Source organism: Heterocephalus glaber, unplaced genomic scaffold (assembly GCF_053883595.1).
Source record: "Heterocephalus glaber isolate CG9 unplaced genomic scaffold, H.glaber_assembly_v1.0 deba00001509, whole genome shotgun sequence".
In the NCBI taxonomy this organism is placed as follows: Eukaryota; Metazoa; Chordata; class Mammalia; order Rodentia; family Bathyergidae; genus Heterocephalus; species Heterocephalus glaber.
Genome location: NW_028258325.1, coordinates 18,703,731 through 18,728,117, shown reverse-complemented (window position 1 = coordinate 18,728,117; position 24,387 = coordinate 18,703,731). Strand labels below are relative to the sequence as shown.

The window sequence follows — 24,387 nt, the reverse complement described above, 5'->3', positions numbered from 1 at the left end:
TCAGAAATTTAAGAGCCATGCTATTGCCAAAAAAAAAAAAAGTCCTTTCTAGAGGGATTCTTCTTGCTTTATTTCCCTTCTGAAATCATGAGCCCATATTTGTGACGTCACTGGGTTGCTGTGGAAATGCTTATTTCACAGAGGATTTCGACCTCAAGTGGGGAATTTGCAAGAGGAAGTGTGAACTCTTGGAAAAACAAAATTGCCTTGAATAAAAATGGTCTGCATTTGAAAAAAAGATTCAGAAAGAAAACAATATAAAACTGTCTATGGAGATTGTTTCAAGTTTTCCTGTGAGCAGTTGAGGATTCAAATACTTGGAGGGGCATCTTACATAGATACGCTGGTTTTTATTTGAATTTTATTTTCTGTAAATATCTATATAAAGAGTCAGGGGAAGCAAGTAAAGAATGCTTTTTTGCAAGGTAAAACCCCTTTCAGCTACTCAATTATTAAGACTGAGTGCAAGGTTTGGTTCTGGAATGCCATGGGGGGGGAGATTATAGCCATTTACATTTTTATAACAGGTAACGGACCTAAGAGCCCCCTTAAAAGAATTGTGACCCAGGGGCCTGAGCTTAGTGCAGAAACTATAAAATCTTTTTTCGTTTTTAAACTGTTAAATCAACAGAACGCCAAACTAGAGCCCTTCTTCCTGCTGGGGCAGTATTGTCCCCTAAATCCACTTTCTAGTCCTGTCAGCCTAGCCTAGTTTGATGTAGCATGGACTTAGCTGAACTACAGCAACCGCCAAAGGGAAGTGGGTTTGCATTTGGGATGGGAGGAAGCGGCCGCGCGCGTGTTTGCATGTGTGTGTGTGCGTGTGTGCGCGCACGCCCCAGGGAACTAGGGGAACAGGAAAGAGAAAATCGAGGCATAGCAACTGTGCGAAAAGAATCTCCCCGTGGCTGGAAAAAGGGCTCTGCTCGGGGAAGCAATTTTTTGGAATTAAAATTTTTAAAATCCTCCAACAAGGTGGGAGGCAGGCTTGCCTAGAGGGTGCGGGGCATAGCGGGGGTCCTGTGTGTCTCCTAAGCACCCTTCTTTCCCGTACCCGAGCTTGGGGCTCTCGCCCCTCCACCCACCCACTCACCTGCCCGAGGCCGCACCCGCGCCCCCTGCTGTCTCCGGCGCGCACTGCCGGGCGGGGACGGCGCGGAGCTCCGTCGGCCGCGGGGGCTGATTTAGTGGCCGGGGCTGTAGTACAGGCTGTCCCCGGCAGCCGGCGGAGTCAGGGAGCCCACGTGACGGCCCCGGCTCTCCGGTGAGCTCCCCAAACAGACGCACACCCAGCCACACGCGCGCGCGCGCACATACACACACCCGCGCACACACACACGCACCCCCGCGCGCACACGCCCGCCGCCCGCTCTGCCTTTGCGCCCTCCATCCCGGCTGGCTCATTCTCTCGCCTCTCGCCTCCCCTGCGGTCTCTCGCTCGCTCGCTCGCTCTGCGCGCACACACCACACACACGCACACGCACACACACGCGCGCACACACGCAGCCGGCACAGGCGGCGGCGGCGGCGGCGGCTGCCCAAGTCAGGACGAACCTCTCTAGGTACCGTCTCGAGGAGGCGGCCGCGGCGGCGGAGGCAGCCGAGCATCCCTGCTGCCCGGAGAGGGAGCGCCGCCGAGTTTCCGTTCCTTTGGCCATTCCCTTCCCCCTCCTTTGCTTTATTTTGCGAGAGAATATATTCTTGGCTTATTGGTTTAATTTGATTTTGAACATTTTGGGTTGCTTTTGTGTGTGTGTGTGCTTTTTTTTTCTTTCCTCGTTTTATTTGCATCCAGAGCATGGCGGGCTGCGGGCTGTCGGAAGACACCTTCTTCTCTTCCTTCTTTTACAACTACGGCTCCTCCTGGGAAACCCCTTCCAACCAGGTAAGGGGTGGCTCGGGGCCGGGCGGCGTCGCTCCCCGCGCCCCCCGCCGCTGGCTCACTTGGCACTCGGCGGGGAGGCAGAGGCTCAGGAGGGGGTGGGGAGGATGGGGGGCCAAGTGGGTCGCACTGTCTGGGTCAGCGCCAACCGGCGAGAGGAGGTGTCCCCCCTTCCCCCAGCGCCAGCTCTCCAGTCTCCAGGGTCTGTCGCGTCCCTCCCTCCCGAGCCCATTCTGCCATCGATACCCCCCCGCCCCCCCAGCCCAGCGGGAACCCGAGAAAGAGGCAGGAGCCGGCGCGTTACCCTGAACAACTCCAGGCAAAGCCAGGGAACTCGAGCGCAACCTTCCCCAAGTCGCCGCGGGCGCCGCGCCCCTGTGCGTCTGGCGCCTGCCGGCCCTCCACTTTCGCCGAGGGGCTGCGGAGCCGCGAGCCCCCCGCGACCGCTGTCCTGCCCACTCCCCGGGGCCCGGAGCCACCTCTTTCCCTAAAATGGCTGCAATCTCAAGTAGAGGCGTCCCCTGACCCGCGGAGGTGGGGATGGGGGTGGCGAGCGGAGGCTCCGCTCCTCCTGACCCTGCGCCTCCCCGGCGTGCACGAGCACCCCACAAACACACACACTTAACTTTGATGACTGTGCAATGCAGTCCGGCTGCATCGTGCCCCAGACGCTCCTCGCCGCCGGCCTGTAGGTGTGCGTGTCGGTGTGACGGGGGGGGGGCAGGGGGGGTACACGCCAGCAGGAGGGGCGTGGAAGGTGGTGGGTGTCCGCGGGCCACTGGCAACCTGGAAAGAGAGGCATGTGCTCAGGGTCTAGGGAGTGAAAAAGCTATTCTGGGAGTCAGAGCGAGAATTAGAGGAAAAATGCCTTTTAATTAAATAACTGTTGTAGTCTGCTGCCCCCACCGCTTGTTTAGTGAAAGTCTACAGGCATCTGTCATCTCCAAACTACATGGGGAAGTGGCGCTGGGGTCGAGGGAAGGGAGGAGCGCGCGCGCGCGCGTGTGCGTGTGTGTGTGTGTGTGTGTGTGCGTGTGCGCGCGCGCGCACACACAGGGCTGGGGAAAGTTGGGGGCAGAGGCCAGGTGGAGGAGCAATGGGGGAACGGCAGCAGCAACTCCGGGCGCCGGGGATTCCCGGGCCCCGTGCAGCGCGCGCGGGGGGGGGCGCAGGCCCGCAGGGTGGTGGGGGGTGTCAGGACCGGAGCTCGGTTCGGCCCGGGTTTCCTGGTCACGGCGGCGCTGCTCTCCCGAGCCTGCCCCTCAACCTCGGCCGCTCGCAGTGCTGCCCGCCGCGCTCGCCGGCGCTCGCGCGCTCCCTCCCAGGCCCAGGGGGCAGCGCGCTCCTGCTAGCTCGCGGCAAAGGAAAAAAAAAAAGCCAAAGCCCTGAAGCAAAACAACCGAAAAATGTGCTCCGCCGCCCCCGCATCACCCCAAGTTTCCAAGAAACAAATCGCCCAACTAGTAGTAGCCAGGTGAAGGGCTCGTCTCTACGGCGTGGGCTCTCCAGAAAGCTCCCAGGCCACCAGAGTGAATAATACATAAGGGCTGCCGGGGAGCCTTGGAGAGGCTCCCACCGCCGCGGCAGCAGCCACGGGAAGCGGCGGCGAGCTCTGGCCAGACGGCCGGGCCGCTGCCGCGCGTGGGGGCATCGGAGGCGCCCCCGGGAATCACGCCGGCCAGCCGATAGCCGGGCGCAGAGCCCCCTTTGGGGTGGGAGGCAGCCCGGGCGCCGGAAGAGGGGGTTCGCGGTGAGGCAGCCGGAAGAGGGCAGGCCGTGCTGCGAGTGGAAACTTGCAGGAGCTGCCCAGAAGGTGGGCTGGCGCTGGAGTCGGGGACCCTGCAGGGGCACAGTGGGCCGGGGCCGTCCCGGCTGCCCCTGGCGGGCGCTGGAGGTGCCCTCCTGGCCACTCTGCCCCGCCTGGCGGGCCCCGGGTGGTCCCCGCGCCTTCCTCCTCCTGCTCAGGATTGGAGACAGCCAAAGACACCTCCAGCTTGGCAAATTCCCGCTCTCCGGGAGCGGGCGTCCGTGCGCTTGAGCGTGTGTGTGTGTGTGTGTGTGTGTGACTCAGAAACCAACCCCAGCTCGCCTTGGAGGACCGAGGCGGGTATGAAAGGTTTGAACCACACAGCCGGCGCCAGCCCCGCCGGTCTTCGGGATTCCTCGGCAGCGCCGCGCCCCCAGTCGCGGAGTCCGATGCGTTAGGATAAGTTCCCAGGCGCGTGCCTGCGACCTGCACCTCCTCCGGACCGCGAAACTCAGCCACTTTATATTCCACCCAAGGAAGAGAGAAGGGAGAAGCGGCGTAAGCAGGCACGCAGTGATACCGCTTTACAGCCACCGGAGGTTTCGCAGCATCTTTAATGAGCTAGGAAACAAGTCCTTTTCAAGCGTTTAAAAGCGAGGGCCGCGGCCCAATTTGCAAGACAGGCAATCACGTGCCAACTCCTTGGCTACCGGAGGAGGTGGGCGGGAGGGAGGGTTGAGGGCAGGTTTGGAGTAAGGAAAGATAGAACGGGAGTGGGGGGGGTGGTGGTAGGTGTTTTTGTAGAGGAAAAACTATTGGTTTCTTCGGGTAAAGTTAGTTTAACTTCATTTGGAAAAGCATTTCCCCAAAAGGCAACATCTTTCTTCGAGAAAGGCAGACTCATGTTGCTAAGAAAATCGAAAGAATTTCTGCTAAAGCAGCTGGCGCTGCTCTGTGGAGGATGATTAGCTCTCGGGCTGGTATTGGGCAGCGAGCTCCTCTTAGTGCAGGGGAATTGTATAGTGGGGGAAAGGGAGATTGTTTGAAGTATTGATTTCTTCTACCAGTGGTGCGGTATGAACTTTAAGATAAAGTAGAGAAACAAATGAGACATGTACATCGTTAGGGGAAGGTGCCGTCAAAGGCTACCGAAGTTCCGCTGTCTGGTGGTAAATGCAGCCAGAGCAGGGCGTCTCAGCAGGCTTTGCGGATTCCAGAGCAGCCACCATCACCATTTTGGGGGATGAAGAATGAGCAGTTGGTGCATGAGAGCCTTGCTGGTCTCCAGGTTGCATTTTCAGCGACTGGGCATGAGAAAACCTGTCTTGACTGTTCCTATGAAGAAAAAGGATAGAACAAAGGCAATAGGCTAAATCCCATCCTGGAATCAGGCAGAGCTGCTGGGGGGGGGGGGGTTCGGGGCCAAATTTGAAAGAGTGAGACTTATTCATGATTTTACCTGAATTCCTGCCAAAAAGCTTACAAATGCTCTGTTCCCTAAAATAGCAATGTTTTTCAAATATAATTTGTTTACTCTACCTCAATTAAAAATAAAACCCTGTTCCTAGTGTTATAAAGTGCTTATGAAGGTAAGGGTTGACTCTACTAAAAAAAAAAATCAAGCTTTTTATTTCTAGATCAATAGGATGTGCTCTCAACATCTAATACCATGTAAAAGGAGCCTTTTTACAACGTCAATAGCAGGCAGGCATGCCTCCTTAAGAAGATCTTTTCCTGGAATCACAAGGCATTTTGATTACTTTCATTTTCACAAGAAACATGATTATGACACCTCTCCTTATAAACAAGCAAGTGAAAAAAATAATGAAGATGCAGGCTCTTGATATATAGGCCTGAAAATCTGGAAACAACTGGAGCATTTATTCATTACTAAAACATGCAAATAAAAACAAACAAACACAAAGGCAGCCACGAATCATTGTTGACTGAAGGTTTTTAGTTATTCTGTGACATTTCATTATTAAAGCTGGGGGGAGGGTGATTTTTTTTTGGAAAGAGCCCAATGTGTATTAGAGCTGAAACTACATCTGCTACCATTTAAAACTGGGAAATTCCATCCTATATCTGAGCAGACCATGTTGCATATATTTTGCACCCACTTGCCAAAGTGCAAAACATACCAGAGCGAGGGAGTGTGGGAGTGGGCATGGGGAGCATCTGCTTAGGTGGAATTTATTTCTTCGATTAGAATGGAACCCCCAATTAAAATGTGTGTGTGAAATGTCTTTGATTTGGCTCTGCAGCACACAGCACACCATTCTTTAATTTACAGTTTCACGCCTAGGGATGGCAGTAGTGCAAGCTTCCAAAACCGAGTTTTATCTTTGGATGCTGTGTTTTTTCAACCTGGGAATCTCTCCTGTAGTTGTTGAAGCCGTCTGTGTCCATTATGAGGCCGATTGTGGAGTGGCCTTGCCTGTTTGCATTTTGGACCTGGGTCGCCTCATTAGTCATCACTATGTAAGCCCAAATCGAAGTAAGCCAGGCCTGTATGGTACAGAATCAATCAATGGAAAGTGAAAAATGGAGCCAATTAGCTGGCTGCTTGGGTGTCCACGCAGCCAGACATCTGACTTTAATCATCAGTCCTTTGGTTACCAGGTAGCTTACCCTGAGTTTAGGGAAAAGGTGTGACCACCAGACTTGATTATGGTTTTTAACTTTTCTTTCTCTCCCTTCTGACCCCACCACTCCATCACATTTTCCTGACTTGAAATATAAAATGGCAACCTTGTATCTTCTCAGAATAGGAACTATCTGCTTTGAATTCGGCTCTGGACTTTAGTTGGCTGGTACCTGTAATTCTTTGTACTCACTGTCTTTTTAAGCAAGGTAGAAGTTTTAGTGCAGAATCACTCATGGATGTGGGTAAGTTGTAAGCTTCTTCAGATTTCCTTTTCCTCTCTCCCTCCCTCCCTTCTTTCTTTCTTTCTCTCTCTTCCTTTCTCTCTTTCCTTCCTTCCTTTCTTTTCTTTCTTTCTTTCTCTCGCTCTTTCTTTCTTCCTCTCTTTCTTTTCTTTCTTTCTTTTCCTTCCTTCCTTCCTTCCTTTCTTTCTTTCTTTCTTTCTTTCTTTCTTTCTTTCTTTCTTTCTTTCTTTCTTTCTTTCTTTCTTTCTTTCTTTCTTTCTTTCTTTCTTTCTCTCTTTCTTTCTTCTCCCTGTCTCCCTTTGGCCTGAAAAGTTGAAGTATCTCACTAAAGAACCCTACTTCTTAATCCAGCCTAAGAGCATAAGGAATTCAATATTTTTTCTTTTCTGGATATTTCAAAATTCTTAAAATGATAACAATGTTTGGATCCATATAAAGGAGCCAAGATTTGAGAATGCCTTCCATTTGCAAAATTGTTAGGTAATATCTCAGTATTCAAAAAATATAAACTGAGATTCTGTACATTTTAAACATTTTTATTGTCCCAAAGTGTGTATATGAACTACACATATATCTATATGTTTTGTTTTGATGCTGGGGTTTGAACTCAGGGCCTTGCACATGATAAGGATATAGGCTATTACTGAGCTACACACTAACTCCCAGCCTGTAAAAATAGTTTTCTAATGTATTTCTACAAGTTTACTCTAAATAAATTTTAGAAATCTACCTGTAAATCCAGCTCACATAATCTGATGTTTTCTAATTTTTTTTTTCTGGGTAGGTAGAGAATTGAAAGAGACTTCTAATGATTTAGGTTTGTTCTTTCAATAAGGCTAGCTTCCTTAAGGCATCTGCTTGAAACTAGTCTTTGCTTTCTGCAAATTTTTTTAATTTTAAACTTGGGAACTAAAGAGTGGTGACACTACCTACCATTTATTAATGCTGTTTCCAACACTTCACACATGTATGAATCATTTAATCTTCAAAACGACATGGGTGGGTAGGTACCTGTATTGTTATTCCCATTTTGCAGATGAACAAAATAAAGCACAAAAAGTTAAGTGCTCCCCTAAGCTCTTGGCCCTAGGTAGGGGCGTGCTGGGTGTCCCTCCACCAGTTGGCCTGAGGTCAGCTCACTCTTACTGTCCCCACTCTGCTTACTCCAGGCACAAAGTAAGGACATCGTGTGGCCACAGCTACATTTTATCATCAAGTTCATGCCATTTTGTGACACCATCAAGTTGGTGCTATTTGTTTGCCAGCTTCATGAAGTAGTGGAGAGCTTCCTTACAAGCCCAAGTTTCCCTAGATTTCTTTCTTTTATAGAACCAGATAAACTCTTTGGTGAGTGAAGTGAAGTGGTCTGTGTTGGTGGGAACCAACCCTAAATACCTGAAGCCTTTCCCCCATCTTGGCGATGGACTAGGTATTTGAGTTTACCAGCCACTTTTTAAAAAATGTTTGATCCAGCTGGAGAGATAGACAGGGTCCTCAGGCTGCCACCTTCTGAAGTCAAATAATTATGAGTCAGTGGGGACTTCATTCCAAATGTACACAAGTGTCACTAAAATTACACCCTGACAAAGAGATATAATTTTAAGATACATGAAGAGAATAATTTTATAATTATTCAGATGCATCAAAACTGTACTCCCCACACACAAACACACACATATGAATTTTTTAGGCAGATGGTCACTTTCAGTTTATAAATGAAACTTTATCATTTTATCACTTGTACTGTACATAGTGAGGTGAGATTGAGTCTGAAATTCACCTTTCTTGTCATGCCCATGTCATAACAAGTGTCTTCTGTGCTGAATCATGCACCTAACATTTATGTCCGTCATGAACTCATGCCTTTTAGTGGTTCAGCCCTTGTGTTGTGATCTTCCACAATATAGTCGTGGGAAAGGGAGGGAAAACATTAAATGTCAGTAGCTACAGCGAGACAGGCTTTAGGAAGAGGGCAGAGTTTCTTGCTGGCTTCACATTCCTGCAGCCCTCCCAGAAATGTAAAAGTGCAGGGTTTGCCTTGGAATAAGAATGGGGTCACCTCCCCCTTTGTAGTCATCATTGAGGAAGCAGAACTTCCTTCCAGAGAGAGCATAGGAAATCAATGATCACACTTTGCCAGCAAAGAGGTAAATGTGCACAGCAGATGGCATTAAATAAAAGGGCACCAGGAAAGTGATTTACTCTTGAAGGCAGTGTGGCTTTCTGGGCTTTTCAAAGAATTCACATTTTTGATATAATAATTATATTGAAATATTTCTTTCCTGTTAGATTTTATGTTTTAGAAAAGAGGAAAGGAGGAAAATACCATTAGGTGATGTTGCAGTTTTTTCACCGGAAGATAGTTATTTAAACGCAGCAAAGTGCCTGGAATATGGTACCCACATCTCCTCAGCTCCATTTTTTTCTTACTTTTTTTTGCTGTAAGAATAGACCTGATTTAATGAAGGTTCCTGGGCTTGGGTGTTTTTATTATTTATTTATTTAGTTGCTGTATTCACTGAAAGAGAGGAGGGTTGCCCTTGGGGAAGTCTCCCTTTGACCAGAGGGGATTCAAGGGGCTCTGTATATCAGGAAGCCTGTGGTGGGGGAGGGGAGGGGAGGTAGCTGATATCCAGGGAGATGCAGGCGGTGGAAACCTAATGAGATGTGGGAAAGCGGGTGTGTGGTTCCAAACTACTTCCCCTCCATAGCGCGCACTTCCGATTGCTTTGTGAGCATATCATGTTGTCCATTTGAAATAGAGAGCTGTGAGTCAAAGTGAAGGGGCAAGGAGAATGTCTGGCTTCTGTCTGGAAGAAGATAAGATGTCCAGGTAATCTCCTGCTGTAAAGAGTATTAGAAAGTGTGTTAGCTGCGTAACAACGAAGCAAAACGAGCAAAAAGGACATAAAGAAAAATGAAGAAAACTCTAACCAACGCCAACCACATTCTGCTCCAATTTATTATTTCCAGTAGCAGCTTAGTCCCTAATGTTAACAATGAGTGATTATGATTCTGTAGTTTTGTTTATAGCATAAATTAGCATTTTGTTTTCTGTTACAGCGTTTGAATGAGGAATTATAATGTATAATTTGCTGAAAATAGATGTTATCATCTCTTAGGATGAGAACAACCACATAAACTTGAACAAATGATAAAAATGGAATCAATTACATTTCAAATGGAAGTAGTTTACAAACCTCCAAATACAAAGTGGCAGTAGTAGCTGGTTATTGTAACAAATAATTAGTTTTTTTAAACAACATTTATTGAATTCCATTGACAATTTGGTAATTGTTCACAGTTGGCTGTAGCCCTCCCTTTTCCAAAAGGAAATGTGACATGGGATGACTGTGTTCTACAGAGTGTAGTTTACCCTGGGATTTAAGGTTGCATCCAGAGTATGCTCTTATTTGCATGAGTTAACTTTTCTGAGTACTAGGAAAACATCAAATTATGTCACCAAGCCTAAGTGACAGATAAATATCCAGGGACTGATGAGTGATAGTGTTTTCAAGTCCCAGGAGAAAAAAGAAGCACATAGTCCAAATGGGTGTGAATGAGTGTATGCTGAAGGGGAGACATTTTAAGTGCTTCATCAAATAGGCAAATCATACTTTTTACTTCTGCAGGAATTGTGTGTGAGTCAGCTTTCCATTGCTGTGACAAAATATCTGAGAAAAACAGGAGAAGGATGATTTATTTTGACTCGCAGTTTTAGGCCTATGGTGAGACAGAAACAACATGGCAGAAAGGGGTGGTGGAAGAAAGCATCTCACCTCATGGCAACCAGGAAGGAGAGAGAGAGAGAGAGAGAGAGAGAGAGAGAGAGGCCCAGGAAAGATGCACTGGCCCAAAGTAATGCTGCCGTGACCCATTTCCTCCAACTAAGCCTTGCGTTCTCATAGCCCCTTTAGCTATGAACTCATCAGTGGGTTGATCGGTGGATAAGGTCAGTGCCTTCAGGATCCAGTCACCTTCCAGGCCACATTTCTGAACACTGCTGCACTGAGGATCAAGGCACCAATGCACGAGCCTCGGGGGAACACTTCGTATTTGAACCATAGAAAATTGACTTCTCTTTCTCACTCTCACTGCTCTCTCCACAGCTCTTTCTGTCTTAGGCTGCCATTATTATTTATGAGTCTGTCTCACCTCCCCTGCTGTTGAGAAAGCTTCTTTGGGGAAAAAAGCCATGTCATTCTAAGACCTGGATCCCAACCTAGAGTAGACACAACATGTATGGGATAAATGGTGGGAACAACTTTTATGCCATTCCATGTCACTGTTTATGTATTGTTCTTTGTTCCATCTCTTGGGATAACGGGGATGATTCTGTAATGTCATTTTTGAAAGTGGAAATTTGACTTAGAGCCTAAATGAATTCTGTTTCCATGTAAGAGTCCCAGGGAAGAATATGATTGGGTTACATAGGCTTGCTAAACCTCTTAATTTTTAAAATGAAAAATTATGAAATATATACTTAAATTAATATGTTCAGAAAAGAGTGGAGAAGGAAAAGCAGGAACCAGTGGGATTTACATTTTTATTTTTTAGTTTTTGGGTAACTGCTATGCACTGAGTGGATCATTCATTTTTGATTATTTCTAAAAGATTAATCTATTTTTTTAAAGTTAATATGCAGAGAAATATGTTCAACATCACTTTATTTTTAGATCCCACGATTTAGTCTGAAACAAATCAGTGGTGCATTATAAACACACAAGAATGTATCTAATGACGGGAGTCAGGCTGAACAGATGCTAAAAAAGATGCTTCGTGTGGAGTCAAGGGAGCTGCAGGAGGGAATGGAAAAAAAATCTCTAGAAGTTGGAGGGCTTGTGAGGTGAACACTTCAGAGACTTTTCACCCACCAAGCTTATGCTTGTGCGATTCGGAGCAGAAGGGACTCTGCCCTGTGGAGAGGTAGGAATAATGACAGCCATCACTAGAACGGTTCATGAAGGTTAAAAGAGACCTTGGACCTGGGAGTTCTTTGTTATTGGCTAATAATGGGCTAAATTGATACCGAACTTCCTCCAATTTTTATGGAGTACTTACCAGTAGAGTGCCTGGGACACAGTAGATTCTCAGCAAATTGTGTTGAACCAATCACAGAAGAATCCATCTATTGAGTACTTACTATAATATTCCAGAAACTTTTTAAAGAGCTTTATATGGATTAACTCATCAAAATATCATGATGGGGTGGGTACTATTATTAGTGTCACATATTACAATTGAAGCACCAAGGCATGGAGAAGCAAAGTGACTTAACTAATATCACATAGTTAGTGAGTGGTGGAGCCAGGATCCATGTCTAGTGTGTCTGGCTTCCAAGATGCTTTAACCATCATGCTAGGCTGCCTTCTGATGGGCGAAGTGGTGGCTGAGAGACATAGGCATCAAAGATGCATACAGCATGCTGCCTTCAACATGGGTTCGGGTTGCAAGGAGGACCTTACCTCACTGTAGAGAAGGTAGAAAGTGGCTCCTGCTTTAGGAAAGGGGCATACAGCAGTGCTGTAGGGACTGTGACCACATGGAGGAGGGGGCTTCCTTTTGCCTGGGAGACTCGAAGAAGACGTTCAGAAAGTGGTGACCTGCATTGAGGGCTTTGAAACACAGGAAGGCTCTGGGCAGGTGAGACTGGGGATGAGAGAGGGTCAGGAGGGCTGCATCCAGGCTGAAGGAAAGGATTTATCACGGGATATATCACCTGCAATATGCTTGTCCCTGCCCACAAGGAGCTGTAGTTTAGTGGGAGGTACATGCACATATACATGCATGCAAAGAAGAGAGATGGATGGGTAGATGGATGATATGTATAATATACATGCATATATAAGGCCATAGATGTATTTATTCATATATATTGTATACACAGATTTTGTCTTCTACCTATTATCTATGTCTGTCTGTCTGTCTATCTATCTATCTCTATCTCTACCAACCTACGTACTTACGCACCATCCAGATATCTGTCATCTAGGCACCATTATCTTTTTTAAATTTTGTGAAGTACCAAGAAGGAAAGATAGAAAACATGTGCAGAGCAATGAACAGCCATGGTTTGGCTTTACAAATGGCAACTTAGGACTCTCAGGGTAGGTGGCCGGGCCTCGCCCTTGGTGTTACTTTCTGGGCCACAAGCAGTCCTCCTTTTGACCTCTCACCTAGCAAAGGGAAGGAGCTGGCACAGTGGGATGAGTCAGTCATAACAGACCGGCAAGTTACTTCTCACCCTGTTCCATCTGTCACATGTGAGCAAAGGAGCTTCCAAATGTGGCTGAGAGTTAAGATTTTGCATCACAGAAAGCCACTCTTGACAATGTGAAAAGAACAGTTCAATTAGTAAATCAAATGTAAAGTTGTATCTTGGCTTTTGTTGCACTTCAATAGATTGCTAAACTTTTCCTGGATTAAAATTAGTCACCGAGCTACAGAGCGAACTAGCATCAGAAGTTGGGGCATTGTGAGGCCGGTGCGCAGTGCTAATGAAATCCTTGATGACTTTTTTTCGTGATGTCAAACTAAAAGGGCTACAGAGCTTTGATGAATAGAGCTAAAAACATTGTAAATGGGAATGGAATCATCCTTACAATGTTGTCAAAGACTTGTTATTTTAGGAAGTCAGACTTCATTGCTAATTGATTTTTTTTGACCCTGATAGTAACAGTTGCATTAGAAATAATTTAAAAATTATTTCCCCTAATTAAATTGATCCTAAAGAACAAGTTGTCCAGAAACAAAAAGGTGGATTTATTATTTACATATATGAAAAGATACACTGGCCGAGTTTTCCAAAATTTTGGCCATTTTTATTTTTTCACTGCACTAGTAAAATTAAGTATGATGATGATTTTAGCAATGTGTGTAAACTGTAAAGTGCCCTCTTGGTTATTACCATCATGGTGGACTGGGAGTTTGCCTGCTGAAGAGAGAAACTATTACATTGAATACTAAGAAGTAAAGTAGATGCTAAATAAATATACATCATAATCACTTAGATAGTTATGCTAAAATACTTGTTTACAATGATATCAATGATATTGGTATTGTGGGATACCATCTCAGAGATGACGGCTAAATCTGTATTAAATCAATTTGTTTCCTCAGTAGCCAGTCTGTCAAGTGATCTCTCTAAGCATCTCCAAGCTTTAACTGAGGTCATTTCAGGCTAATGAGTCTTAACCAAGCATCATTTAGTTGTTTAAATAAAGTAATTAGAGAATGTCCTGTAATGTAAGAGTCATCGGAGATCCTCAAATATCCCTTTTTCAGAGAATTCTGGGAAAATGCTCATCTTATATTTGGGTATATACAGTATTTAAGAAGCCTTCATAAATATTCAGCGCTGATTGAATGCTATTTGTTATTAATTCCTTTATGCCTACTGTATTTAAAGTGCATGACTGCAGGTTTTTCTTTGATTGATTTCCTTGATTTATTTTTCTATCATTATTTGTATAATCACAGCATTAATACAGTGCAGGGCACAAAACAGGAACTAAATAAAATCCTTATTGAACATTTGACCAGAGAAATAATCTTTAATTCATTCTGGGAATTCAAAGACATCTGTCCCCAGATAATTATGAACTAAAAAGGACCAGAACTTAGAGAGCAGGAACATTCTTTTCAGCATATCCCCAAAAGGACATTTGACGAAGTAGAAAGTTTTCCTCTTGAAAGTAAAATGGGTATTTCTTTTGTTCTGTATTTTCATATATAGGGCATATTGTCTTTCCATTATATTTTACAGTTTAATTAAAAAATACGTATTTAAACTTGATTTTGTAGGATACTGCTTTTGAAAGCTGTATAGCAGAAAACTGATAAAAGCATTATTTGTTTTTCTTATTATAGATATGATACATTTTTGTTCTAGAATTTTTTTCTTAGAAAAGTTCAGAGAAGAAAGAAGAAAATCTAAGTCATACATAAGCTAAACTCTGAAAGATAATCACAGATAATATTCTGATATATATCCTTCTAATCTTTTCCTAGGCCTATGTATTTCATATTTAAATTGGCATTATGTGTAAATATTCTAAACCTGATTTTAGCCCATTTGCCATACAATATTTCATATTCCTCTATATTATTTTAGTTGTTCTTAAATATCTTGTTTCATGTTTATAGGACCATTTACTCAGTCATCTAGTAGGTATTTAGGTTGTTACCAGTTACCACTCAATTGGTGCAAATCTATGATTACTTCTTTAGGGCAATAGTAGTAGGACTACTAGGTTAAAAGAATACAAAATTTTAAGACTTTTGTCTTCACTGCCAAAAGATCTATCAGCTTACACTCTGTGAGCTATGTGTGAAGGTACCAAATGGAGGCTATTATAGAACGAATTTTCTTTTTATACTATTTTCTTTATTCATCTGGAAACTCAAAAATAAACCTTTTTAATTCCTTTATCAGTCAAAACGTCATGCTTACAACAATATGGACCTTCATTTCCCTTAGCTTTTGCAGATTCGTTTGGCTGCTAGAATAAAATATGGGTCAAACGATACAACCACACAATTTATGTTAAGAATTTAACTATGGCTGTCAGATGGGGATTTTTTTCTCCTTCCTGGGCATAATACCTGAAAATACCTACCAGCTTATGTTTTGTGAGATCTACAGAAAAAATATTTCTTGTTGTAGTCACTGAACTACTTACACTTTAAGGAATAAGCCTGGACTCAAGACTGAGGTTCTTGTTATTCCTAAGATAATTCCGAGAGAAGGGGAATTTTGACTATAGACTGATATGCCATTGTTGTTGGTCGAATTGGGACTCAGACACTTTAGACCTTAGTGATATCTGTGCCAATAAAGCTCTTAAACAAAAGGAAATGTGCTTATGCTTCATAGCGAAGGTCATTCTCTTTTCTCTCTTATCTGTCCCTCTTCCTTTTCTAGTTGACTTTCTCACAACTTCTTCAACAATGCTGTAGGATCCCTGTCCATTACCAATGAACTCCCTTCCTCTAGATCATGCCTTTACTATCATCTGATTCTTCTCTAAGAAAGTACACTGGAGGGGGTGGCCAGCCACTGTTCATTTGTTCACACCTTCAGGCCCAGAGGAGCGAAGGACACTGTTGCTTCTAAGACATTACTTTAAAACCATCACATGAAGTTGTATGATCCTAGTAGCACCTGAGTGACGTTCTCCCAGAAGACACCCTGTCCTTCTTCCTGGCATCGTATCATCTCGTTACTTCACCTTGCCCCTGAGGGCTCATGTTCTCTTATCTAGTTCAAGTACCACCACCAGGGTGGCCTTTAGCATCCATACCTGGGGGATGTATTCAGTGACTTAGATCACAGCGACGGTTCTCACCACTTTGCTTCAGCAGCCCAACCACATCACCCACTCCCTGGCCTCATGCTTTGGAATGTCTCTGCTTCTGGAACTTTAAACTCCATTGTAATCACGGTTGGTTGTAGCCTCATAACCCATCCATTGTTCCCTCAGCCATTTATTTCCAAGATCTCTAGTCCCTCTACTGCTCTCCCTTTTTTCCTGATGATCAATCATATTCTTATGCATGTTCCTTATTTAGCCAGAGAGAGATCCCATGATGCATCATTGTAAGCACTCTCCTACCAAAACTTCAAAGACCTTAATTTCTTGCCCTTCTGTATTTATCCATAAAATCCCAGTCTTGGATCAGTCCAATTATCTGCCAAAGAAAGCCATTGTAATTCTTTTATCTCCACCCTCAGGGCCATAGAGCAAGCCTTGTGTGGGACATCAAGCTCACTCACTGTCAATATCTTCAAACACTGCCCACTGTCCTCAACTCTCCTGCCAACCACGGAACTCCTTCCCAGCAGAGGACTGACAGTCATCCACATGAATGTCTTCAATCTCTCATCTGAAAGTCTACCTCTCTCTTCTCCCAGCTTTCCTTCCACCTGTGCTGTAGGTATTTGCCCTTCCCATCTTCTCCTGGATTTTCACTCATCACTTACAGCTTTATGACTCAATAAAGTTAGGAATTAATGTACCCAAGTCTCTAATATCTTGAAAAATTCTTCCAAGAATTTTTCACTTATCTTTATAGGTTGATGCTGGTCTCCCTTTTTCATCTGTTGCATAACATGAAAAGCCCAGCTGATGGGTGGACATACATTTTAATGGCATGAATCTCAATGACTGAGATTGATGGCTGTCAGTAGCTCATAGATTCCTGGAGCAAAGGGGCAGATAATGTTCAAGGCAGGTTGACTCACTTGTGCTGGGCTCACCAAGAGAATTACATGCATTCATTTTTCGCAAATTCTCACTTCTTGTTTCCTTTTTGATAACCTCTAATAAGAGCTCAGCCTTCAACACTTTTGTGAAATACATTCCCAGTGTTGAGACTTTTATCAGCCCTATGTTTTCAAACATATCAATGACTGTAACTTGCAGAAAAATCTTCATCTTTCCACTCCAGGATCTGCATTACTGTGATATCTCTCCTGTCTGTCATCTTCTCTCTTTCTCTGCTTAACTGACTTTCTTGCTTTCCCCAATCTTAAACATTGATATTTCTAGGACCCCATATCGAACCTATTCTTTCATTATCTGTGCTCTTTTGCAGCAAACTACCATATATGGAAATCAGTCACGTGACTTTCTTTCAGATTTGCATTTCCCAACAAGACATCTGTCCTTTTCTTCAGAATTATATAACCAGTCAGTTAATCAACAGAACCATAGATATTTTCAACATGGCATGTCAAAGAGAGAATTTCTTACCACACTGTTTTGCTTTTGAAGTTCTTCTCTGGGCAGAAGGCAAGAATAATCATCCTAGATGTCAGTTAAATTTTGCAGTTTACCAGAAACCACCTTTAAACTCTGGGCTAAAATAACAACCGTGAATTAGTGCACGATTATTTGAGTGAGGAATGTGGGCCGAGTTCAGCCAGGTGGTTCTTCTGCTGGACTCAGTTGGGTTGGTTATGGCTGCATTCAGCTGCAGATGATGGCCTTGTTGATAAATCTGGAAGATGCTGTTTCCTGGGTGGGAAACTGGGCTAACTAAGCTGTGTAGCGGGTTTCCAACAGCCAGTGGGCTGACTCAGACTCATTCTCATGACAATGATCCCAGAATTGTCAAGGAGAGAAAGAGAGAGGCAGCTGCAAGACCTCATAAAGCCTGAATTGGAACTGATAAACCATCTCTCCTGGCCAATTCTATTGATTAGAGCAAGTCACAGGGCCAGCCCAGATTCAAGGAGTAGAGAAATAGACTCTACATCTCGATGGGAGAATCTTTAAGGCCACAGCATAAAGGTATGTGTGTGTGTGTGTGTGTGTGTGTGTGTGTGTGTGTGTGGAGTGGTTGCTTTTATAATTTACTACATCTATAGCCCAAATTGACCCACATGTCTTGATTTCCTTCTCCCTCACTTCTAGTCAGTCATTGAGCCTGGTGGATAGTGCCTTCACAGTAACTCTTTAATTGGTTCACATCTTCAAGCACTGCTCTATATCATTCTTTCACTTAACCTCTGTATTAGGTTGCTAGGGCTGCTGTAACAAAGTGCTACAGACTGAGTGATCCAGACAACAGACAATTATTTTATCACAGTTCTGGGGACTGAAAGTCTGAGAGCAAGGTGTTGGGAAGTTTTGTTTTTCTTGGGTCTGTGAAGAATGACCTGTTCTAGGCCTCTCTCTGCTTCTAGATGACTGTCTTTTCCCTGTGTCTTCACATTGTCTTCCTTCTCTGTATGTCTGTGTACAAATATCCTCTTCTCACAAAGACAACAGTCATGTTGGATTAGGGCCCACTTTAATAACTTCATTTGAATGTAGTCCCCTTGGTAAAGACCCTAAGGGGGTTAGGACTTTGATCTAAATTTTTCTGAAGGGACACAATTCAACCCATAACAATCTCCCTCTATCCCTCATCCTCTACCTCATGATAAAATAGTGTCCTCATAATGGTAGTGTTGAAATCTTCTACCTTTTATTAGGATTGTTGATGCCAAGTGATATTATGTTTTTTGCTACTATGTTTTATGACCCCTCTACAGGACTATAAGCTGCACATTTGTTTTTGTGTGTTCAGCCAAAGTGCAGGCCCCCAATAGACTTGAAAGAACTATGAAAAAATTCTGCTTATGAAAAAACAGATGAAATGAACAGCCTGAGCAGGTGGTTTTCCAGAGACACGGGGATGTTGAGCTGGACAATTTAGGGAAGAGTGGTGGGCGAGGGGCTGAGTGCCTTTTGTTTGATGGTCAGCACAGAGGGGGTTTTACCCTTCCTCTATCCAGAGTTGTAGTCTAAGGTACAGAATGATGGGAGATCGACAGAATGGAACTTCCTTGTCTTGGTCCCTTACCCATGTCTGGGAGAGAATACCTGACACTCACAGCTTCAAGGAGAGTTTTATTATGGGTCATAGTTTTGGACCATGGTTGGTTGGCTCCAAAGCAAAAATGGCATGGTAGAGAGAGGGATGGCAGAGGAAAGCTGCTCAACTCATGGCAGCTAGAAAGCAGAGAGAGAGGGAGGGAGGGAGGGAGGGAGAGAGAGAGAGAGAAGCCAGGGGCAAGGATATACCCCTCTAGTTCACATCCCAAGTGACCTGCCTCCTTTGACCAGGCTTTTAGGGAGCATTTTATATCTAAATTATAACATTCCCAGATCCATTAATGCAACTGGAACATGTTCTGTCAACTAAAGAAACCGAGGCTACATTGCAAATGACAATGATGTTAGAATCATAGATTTGTTTTAAGGAACTGACTTCTGTCATTGTAGAGACCTGTTAGACCCAAATCTGCAGGATGGGCTGGCAGGCTGGGGACCCTGGAGAAAAGGTGAGTTTGAGTTACAAGGGGAGGGCAGTCTTTCAACTGATTGGATGAGGCCCAGAAGATAATCTGTTTTACTCAATGTCTGCCAATTGAAATGTTAATCATCCAACAAAACACCTTCACAGAAACATCTGGAATAATGTTTGATCAAACATGATTGGCCCAGTGAAGTTGACATATACAAATAACCATCACACAGGCCAACCTGCTGGTCTCATGAGGCAATTCATGTGTGGAATGTCGTAACTGTAATATAGGCAGGAGGATTGGACTACAGTAAATCAATCACTGAAATGTGTACCTGGGTATGTGTGTAGAAGGGACAGTCTTTGAAAGTGTCATTAACGTTTTGCCTGATTTAAGTGTCAGGCAGCATTTAAAAACAATGTTCAGTAATCTAAAAAGGAAAAGGATTTTAGGTAGCTAGGGTAGAAGATTTGACAAGCCCTGAGTGGTAAAGAAAACTTTAATATCTTTACTTGAGGGTTAATTCAATTCTAGTCAATAAGACACAATGCAAATATAGATACAGTATTCATTTTTATGCAAACATGAAATCAAAGTTTATGATGTGTGCTGCAAAGGCATATTATAGATTAAACAAAGCACTGAAAATCAAAGAATGACTTGATTAGCAACCTAGGCTGCAGTGCTGATTATCTCAGCTTAGTTATCTTCCCTTACTATTACTCTTAGATCTATTTGCGATTCTCATCAAAATCCTTGTAGTCTTCTTAGCTTTGAGCAGACTCAGAAGAGTTCTGAAAAGAAATAATTGTTTTCTTAGACAGTTTGTAGTTTCTAAGAAAGTCTTTTATAACAGTCGGTTGCAGCATCTGTGGGTGGTCGGGCAACAAGAGGGAAGGAGATGAATTTCCATTGGGCCTTGTATGCATTTATAAAGGTAGGAGTTTGGAACAAGCCAGTTTCTTTTCTTCAACTGGCCAGATATTTAGATGATCCAACATTGTTTTCAAAGATAACTGTACACATCTGGTTCAGGCTTAATATGCAGTGTTCATAGAATCAAGAAAAGAAGGAAAGGTTACTTGTCATGATAAATTCAACAAGAAGATTATTAATACCATCATCATTTTCACTGGTGAGTATAATCTAAGCTTTAGACTTTTTCATTTTGCCCAGGAAGAATTTTTGAAATATTTATATCTTCCTACGTGGGTTTATATAATAATTCTATGTTGCTTTCAAATTGTGACCTTGGTCCATATGGATGTTCTAGAAGGAAATTCAAGTATAGTGTGATGTTTAAGGTCTTGGGTTTTGAAGCCAGCTCTGCACGTTTCTAACCCTCAGTTTTCTGACCTGTAAAATGAGTTAAGTGAGATGATACTTGGGAAGAGTTTAGGGCGTAGGAAGGTGGGGAGAAGCAGAAGGGGTAATGATGTCACTAGTGTCAGAGGGGAGACAGGGACACAGATGTGGCATTTGTGATCCACACTAACAGGTTACGAGACACTTTGGGGAAACCCTAATCTATTTGATCCAGTCATTTCTCTATCCTTTTCTGAATTTGTTTCCACAGACTGTGTTGTTCATGATGTAAGTTTCAATAAAATATTTTCTGGGAATGGCCATATTTATTCTTTTGTTCTGAAGCTTTTACTCTCCAATAGATATCAGTCAGGTCATTTCTAGAAGATCTGTTGTCTGATTTAGATTTCAATATTTCCCTGCTGAGTTTTGCACACAAAATGGGAAAAAATTGCGCATTTATTTGCAGGGAATAAAAAACATATAATACCAGAAAAAAAAAAAAAGTAAAACTCCAGAATAACATGATTCTTTGGAAAATACAATCCAATTATAGGAGACAGGTAATATCTAGTTCTTTTTTGGTTGACCTATAATAAATGCAGATTGCCTAGGTGTTTAATATAGAGTGGTATTTCAAAACCAAATAGTGGCTATTATTTCCATTATCAGTGGAAGAAGTAATATTAAGGTAGAAATTAATGCTTTGGGCTTAGAAATGGGGGGAAATTCTTCTGAGCAAAAAATCAATGAAACATAGTAACTTTTAAAAGCTCAAGTTAGAGGATCATTCTCCCAGCAAGTACTTTTGGAGCTTCTATCTCATGGCAGGTATGATTTGAGAACATGCATGTTTGGCAGGAGCAGAAAGGAATGGGTTGGCTTTGGTGGAATTTGTCACTTGGCAGATGTAGACAGGATAAGAGCAATAATGCAATAATGTTGCTGGGCATGCCTGTCATTTCAGCACTCTGGGAGGCTGAGGCAGGAAGATTGCAGATTCAAGTTCAGCCTAGGCAACTTAGCCAGAATTTTCTCAAAATAAAGAAATGGGCTGGGGATGTAGCACAGCATGATAGCCCTGAGTTCAATCCCAAGTGTTGAGAGAGAGAGAGAGAGAGAGAGAGAGAGAGAGAGAGGAAATATGGGCACAAGATACTTTCCGGAAGTTACCATGAAGATTATTAAAAAGGGCAAGTGGTGTGATAGACAAGAATGGGGCAGGAGGTCTCACTGGGGCCTCATGGGATGCCCCCGGGAGGTCTGGGTTGAACCTTCCCTTCCAGACAGCCCCCGGGTGGGAAGCACTTCTGTGAGGCTGTGGCTTTGGGGTGGGTGGTGGCCAGAGGAAAGGGCAGAGGTCACACAGCTCAGTCTCTGGACTGCAAGTGACATGAATGGTTTAGAATTTCTTTCAGTGACATTGGATCCATTGGGGACTTTTAAGCAGGGAAAGAACATGGCCTGGCTTATTTTCTGGAAGATCACTTGTGGCTTCAAAGAGGGTAGGTGATAGGGGGCCAGCGGTGACAGAGGAGGAGAGTCAAGTCAGGCAGACAAGAGGGTGAGGTGGCCTGACTAGGGGCTGGGAATTGCTATCCTGAACCAAGGAGCACTTGGGCAGCTGCTTTTTTTCCCCCAGCGGGGCAGGGACATTCACACAAGGGCAAGCGGGGCAAAAGGTTGGTCTTTCAGACATTAAGCAGCAGAAGAAACTGGCCTGGTGGCACAGCTCTATCCCAGCACTTTGGGAAGTTGAGGCAGGAGGACTGCAAGTTCAAGGCCAGCCTGGGCAGCTTACTGACTTGGTCAGAAGCCTGTTCCCTGTCTCAAAATGGATGAATGGATGGAAGGATGGCTGGCTGGCTGGATGGGCTGGGGATGTAGCTCAGTGTGAAGGCTGTAGGTTTAATCTCCCAGTCCCACCCAAAACGAAACAAAACCAAAAATAGCAGACCAACCCTTCTGGCCCCAGGTGCTTCCAGCCCTGCTGGCTCTTGAAGTTAGATTATTATAAAATACTGAGCAAGGTCCAAACAGGTATCTGGAAAATGATGCTGGTTTGGGTAAAAGGAGAGAGGTGAAAAAATTGAGCTCAGCACTACAGAAGCAGGGGCCTGGTGTCCAGGTTCTATGTCACCAGCTGGATCCTGTGGGAGAGGAGGAATAGTTTGAAGTGCTCTGCAGAGACTTTGGGTGGTTTAGAAATGAACATTTTAACCAGCAGCCTGCTGCTTTGTTGGTCATAGAGTAGGACGATTGGCTGGTTTGACTTCTTAGTGGTGATGTTTCTGGAAACTTGCAGTGATCGCCAGCCACCATCCTGGGGAGAGGACGTCTTCTGAGGCTACCTCAGGCAGCACATTCTCCTAACTTTTGGGACCTAAGTAGGGGAGAAGTATATCAGGTGTGTGGGTGGGAGAGGGGAGGAGAGGACCAGGGACAAGGAGGAGCCCAGCACCACAGTCCCCACCATTTGTGTTGTTTAAGCTCTCTGGCGTGCACGGGAGAAAGCCCGCTCCACAAAGACTTGCTGCCCCACACAGAAGGTGGTGAGAGATGCAGGCGAGGATTCAGCCGCATCATGGCACCTGAGGGCAGCCCCTGAAGCCCAGTCCTGGGAAGTGGAGGCCCTGCAGAGCAGGACACCAGCTGCTTGCTGTGCCCACCTTCTCAGGAGCCTTTTCCATGCTGCTCACCTGGCCCCACAAGGCGGCTCATCCTGAGCCTACATCTTTGCCGCCTCCTCATGCCTGTCCCAATTGTGTGCTCCAGTCTGCCTCGCTGAACAAAGTTGTCCTGGGGGAGTCCTGCACGCTCCTCTAGCCAGCAGAGTTGGCCTGGGACCAGCTGATCTGGGTAGGATGATGTTGGACCTGCTCCACGTCCTCTTTGGGGATGAGCCATCTTCTATTCTTCCGAGCCTTGGCATCCCTGGGGGTGGAGGGAGGGGAGCGCTTATAGTTGCTTCTTGGGGAAGGTGCGGGTACAGCCGCTGGCTGTGGAGAACGCCAGAGTGTCTCTAAGAGAGGGCTCCAGGGAGCTGCTGGTGGAGTAGCAGCGGTCAGGGGACGGATGCAGAAGCAGCCTTTCTGGAAGGAGCTGTTTGACATGCACCAGGCAGACTTTCTCTTATAAAGCTGGAAGTGAGATGGTTCTCTAGTAAGTTCAGTGTTCCCCACCTCTCTGTACTCTCTGTGCCTCTCTCTGAGTTGCTACTGTGCTGAAGAGTCTTTGTCTCTTTGTTTCCCTTGAAGGAATTAAAATATATAAAGAGCTTCTATAACTCAATGAAAAAAGTGAACAGTTCAATTAAAAATGGGACTAACCACTCAGAGAGAGATTTCTCCAAAGACACTCAGATGGCCAACAGGTGTGAAAACATGCCCACAGTCATTAATCATCAGGGAAATTCAAACCAAAACCACAGTGAGATCCCAACTCACATCTGTAAGGATAGCTGTGATAGAAAGAGGAAGGAAAACCAATAAGCAAAAGGCCACAGGTGTTGGTGAGGATTTGGAGCAAGCTGACTGTCCCCTTTCTGCCCTGGCTCTGGTACAGGTCAGGGGAGGACTGGGTTCACCACTCCGGCTTTCAGTGACATTGAAGGAGCGTCTTTCAATCAGCAGTGTTCCCCTGATTCTCAGACCACAACTGGCAAAGGTGGGCAACACTCTCCTGCCTCCAAAACCCAGAAGTGCATAACGGTGAGCTTTTTGGATCCTTTTCATGTGCTGCCCCCTTCATCCTCTCAGATTGGAAGAC

The 24,387-nt window shown here is 44.7% G+C and overlaps 1 protein-coding gene across 1 annotated transcript in view; it reads left to right on the top strand.

Moving 5' to 3' along the window:
- The first annotated feature begins 1,362 nt into the window (after positions 1-1,362).
- Positions 1,363-24,387, top strand: part of Ppargc1a (PPARG coactivator 1 alpha) — a 638,292-nt gene continuing 615,267 nt past the window's right edge. The window contains exon 1 of the mRNA XM_013073084.3: positions 1,363-1,885. The gene's annotated coding sequence lies outside the window, so the exon portion shown is untranslated. The remainder of the gene's footprint in view (positions 1,886-24,387) is intronic.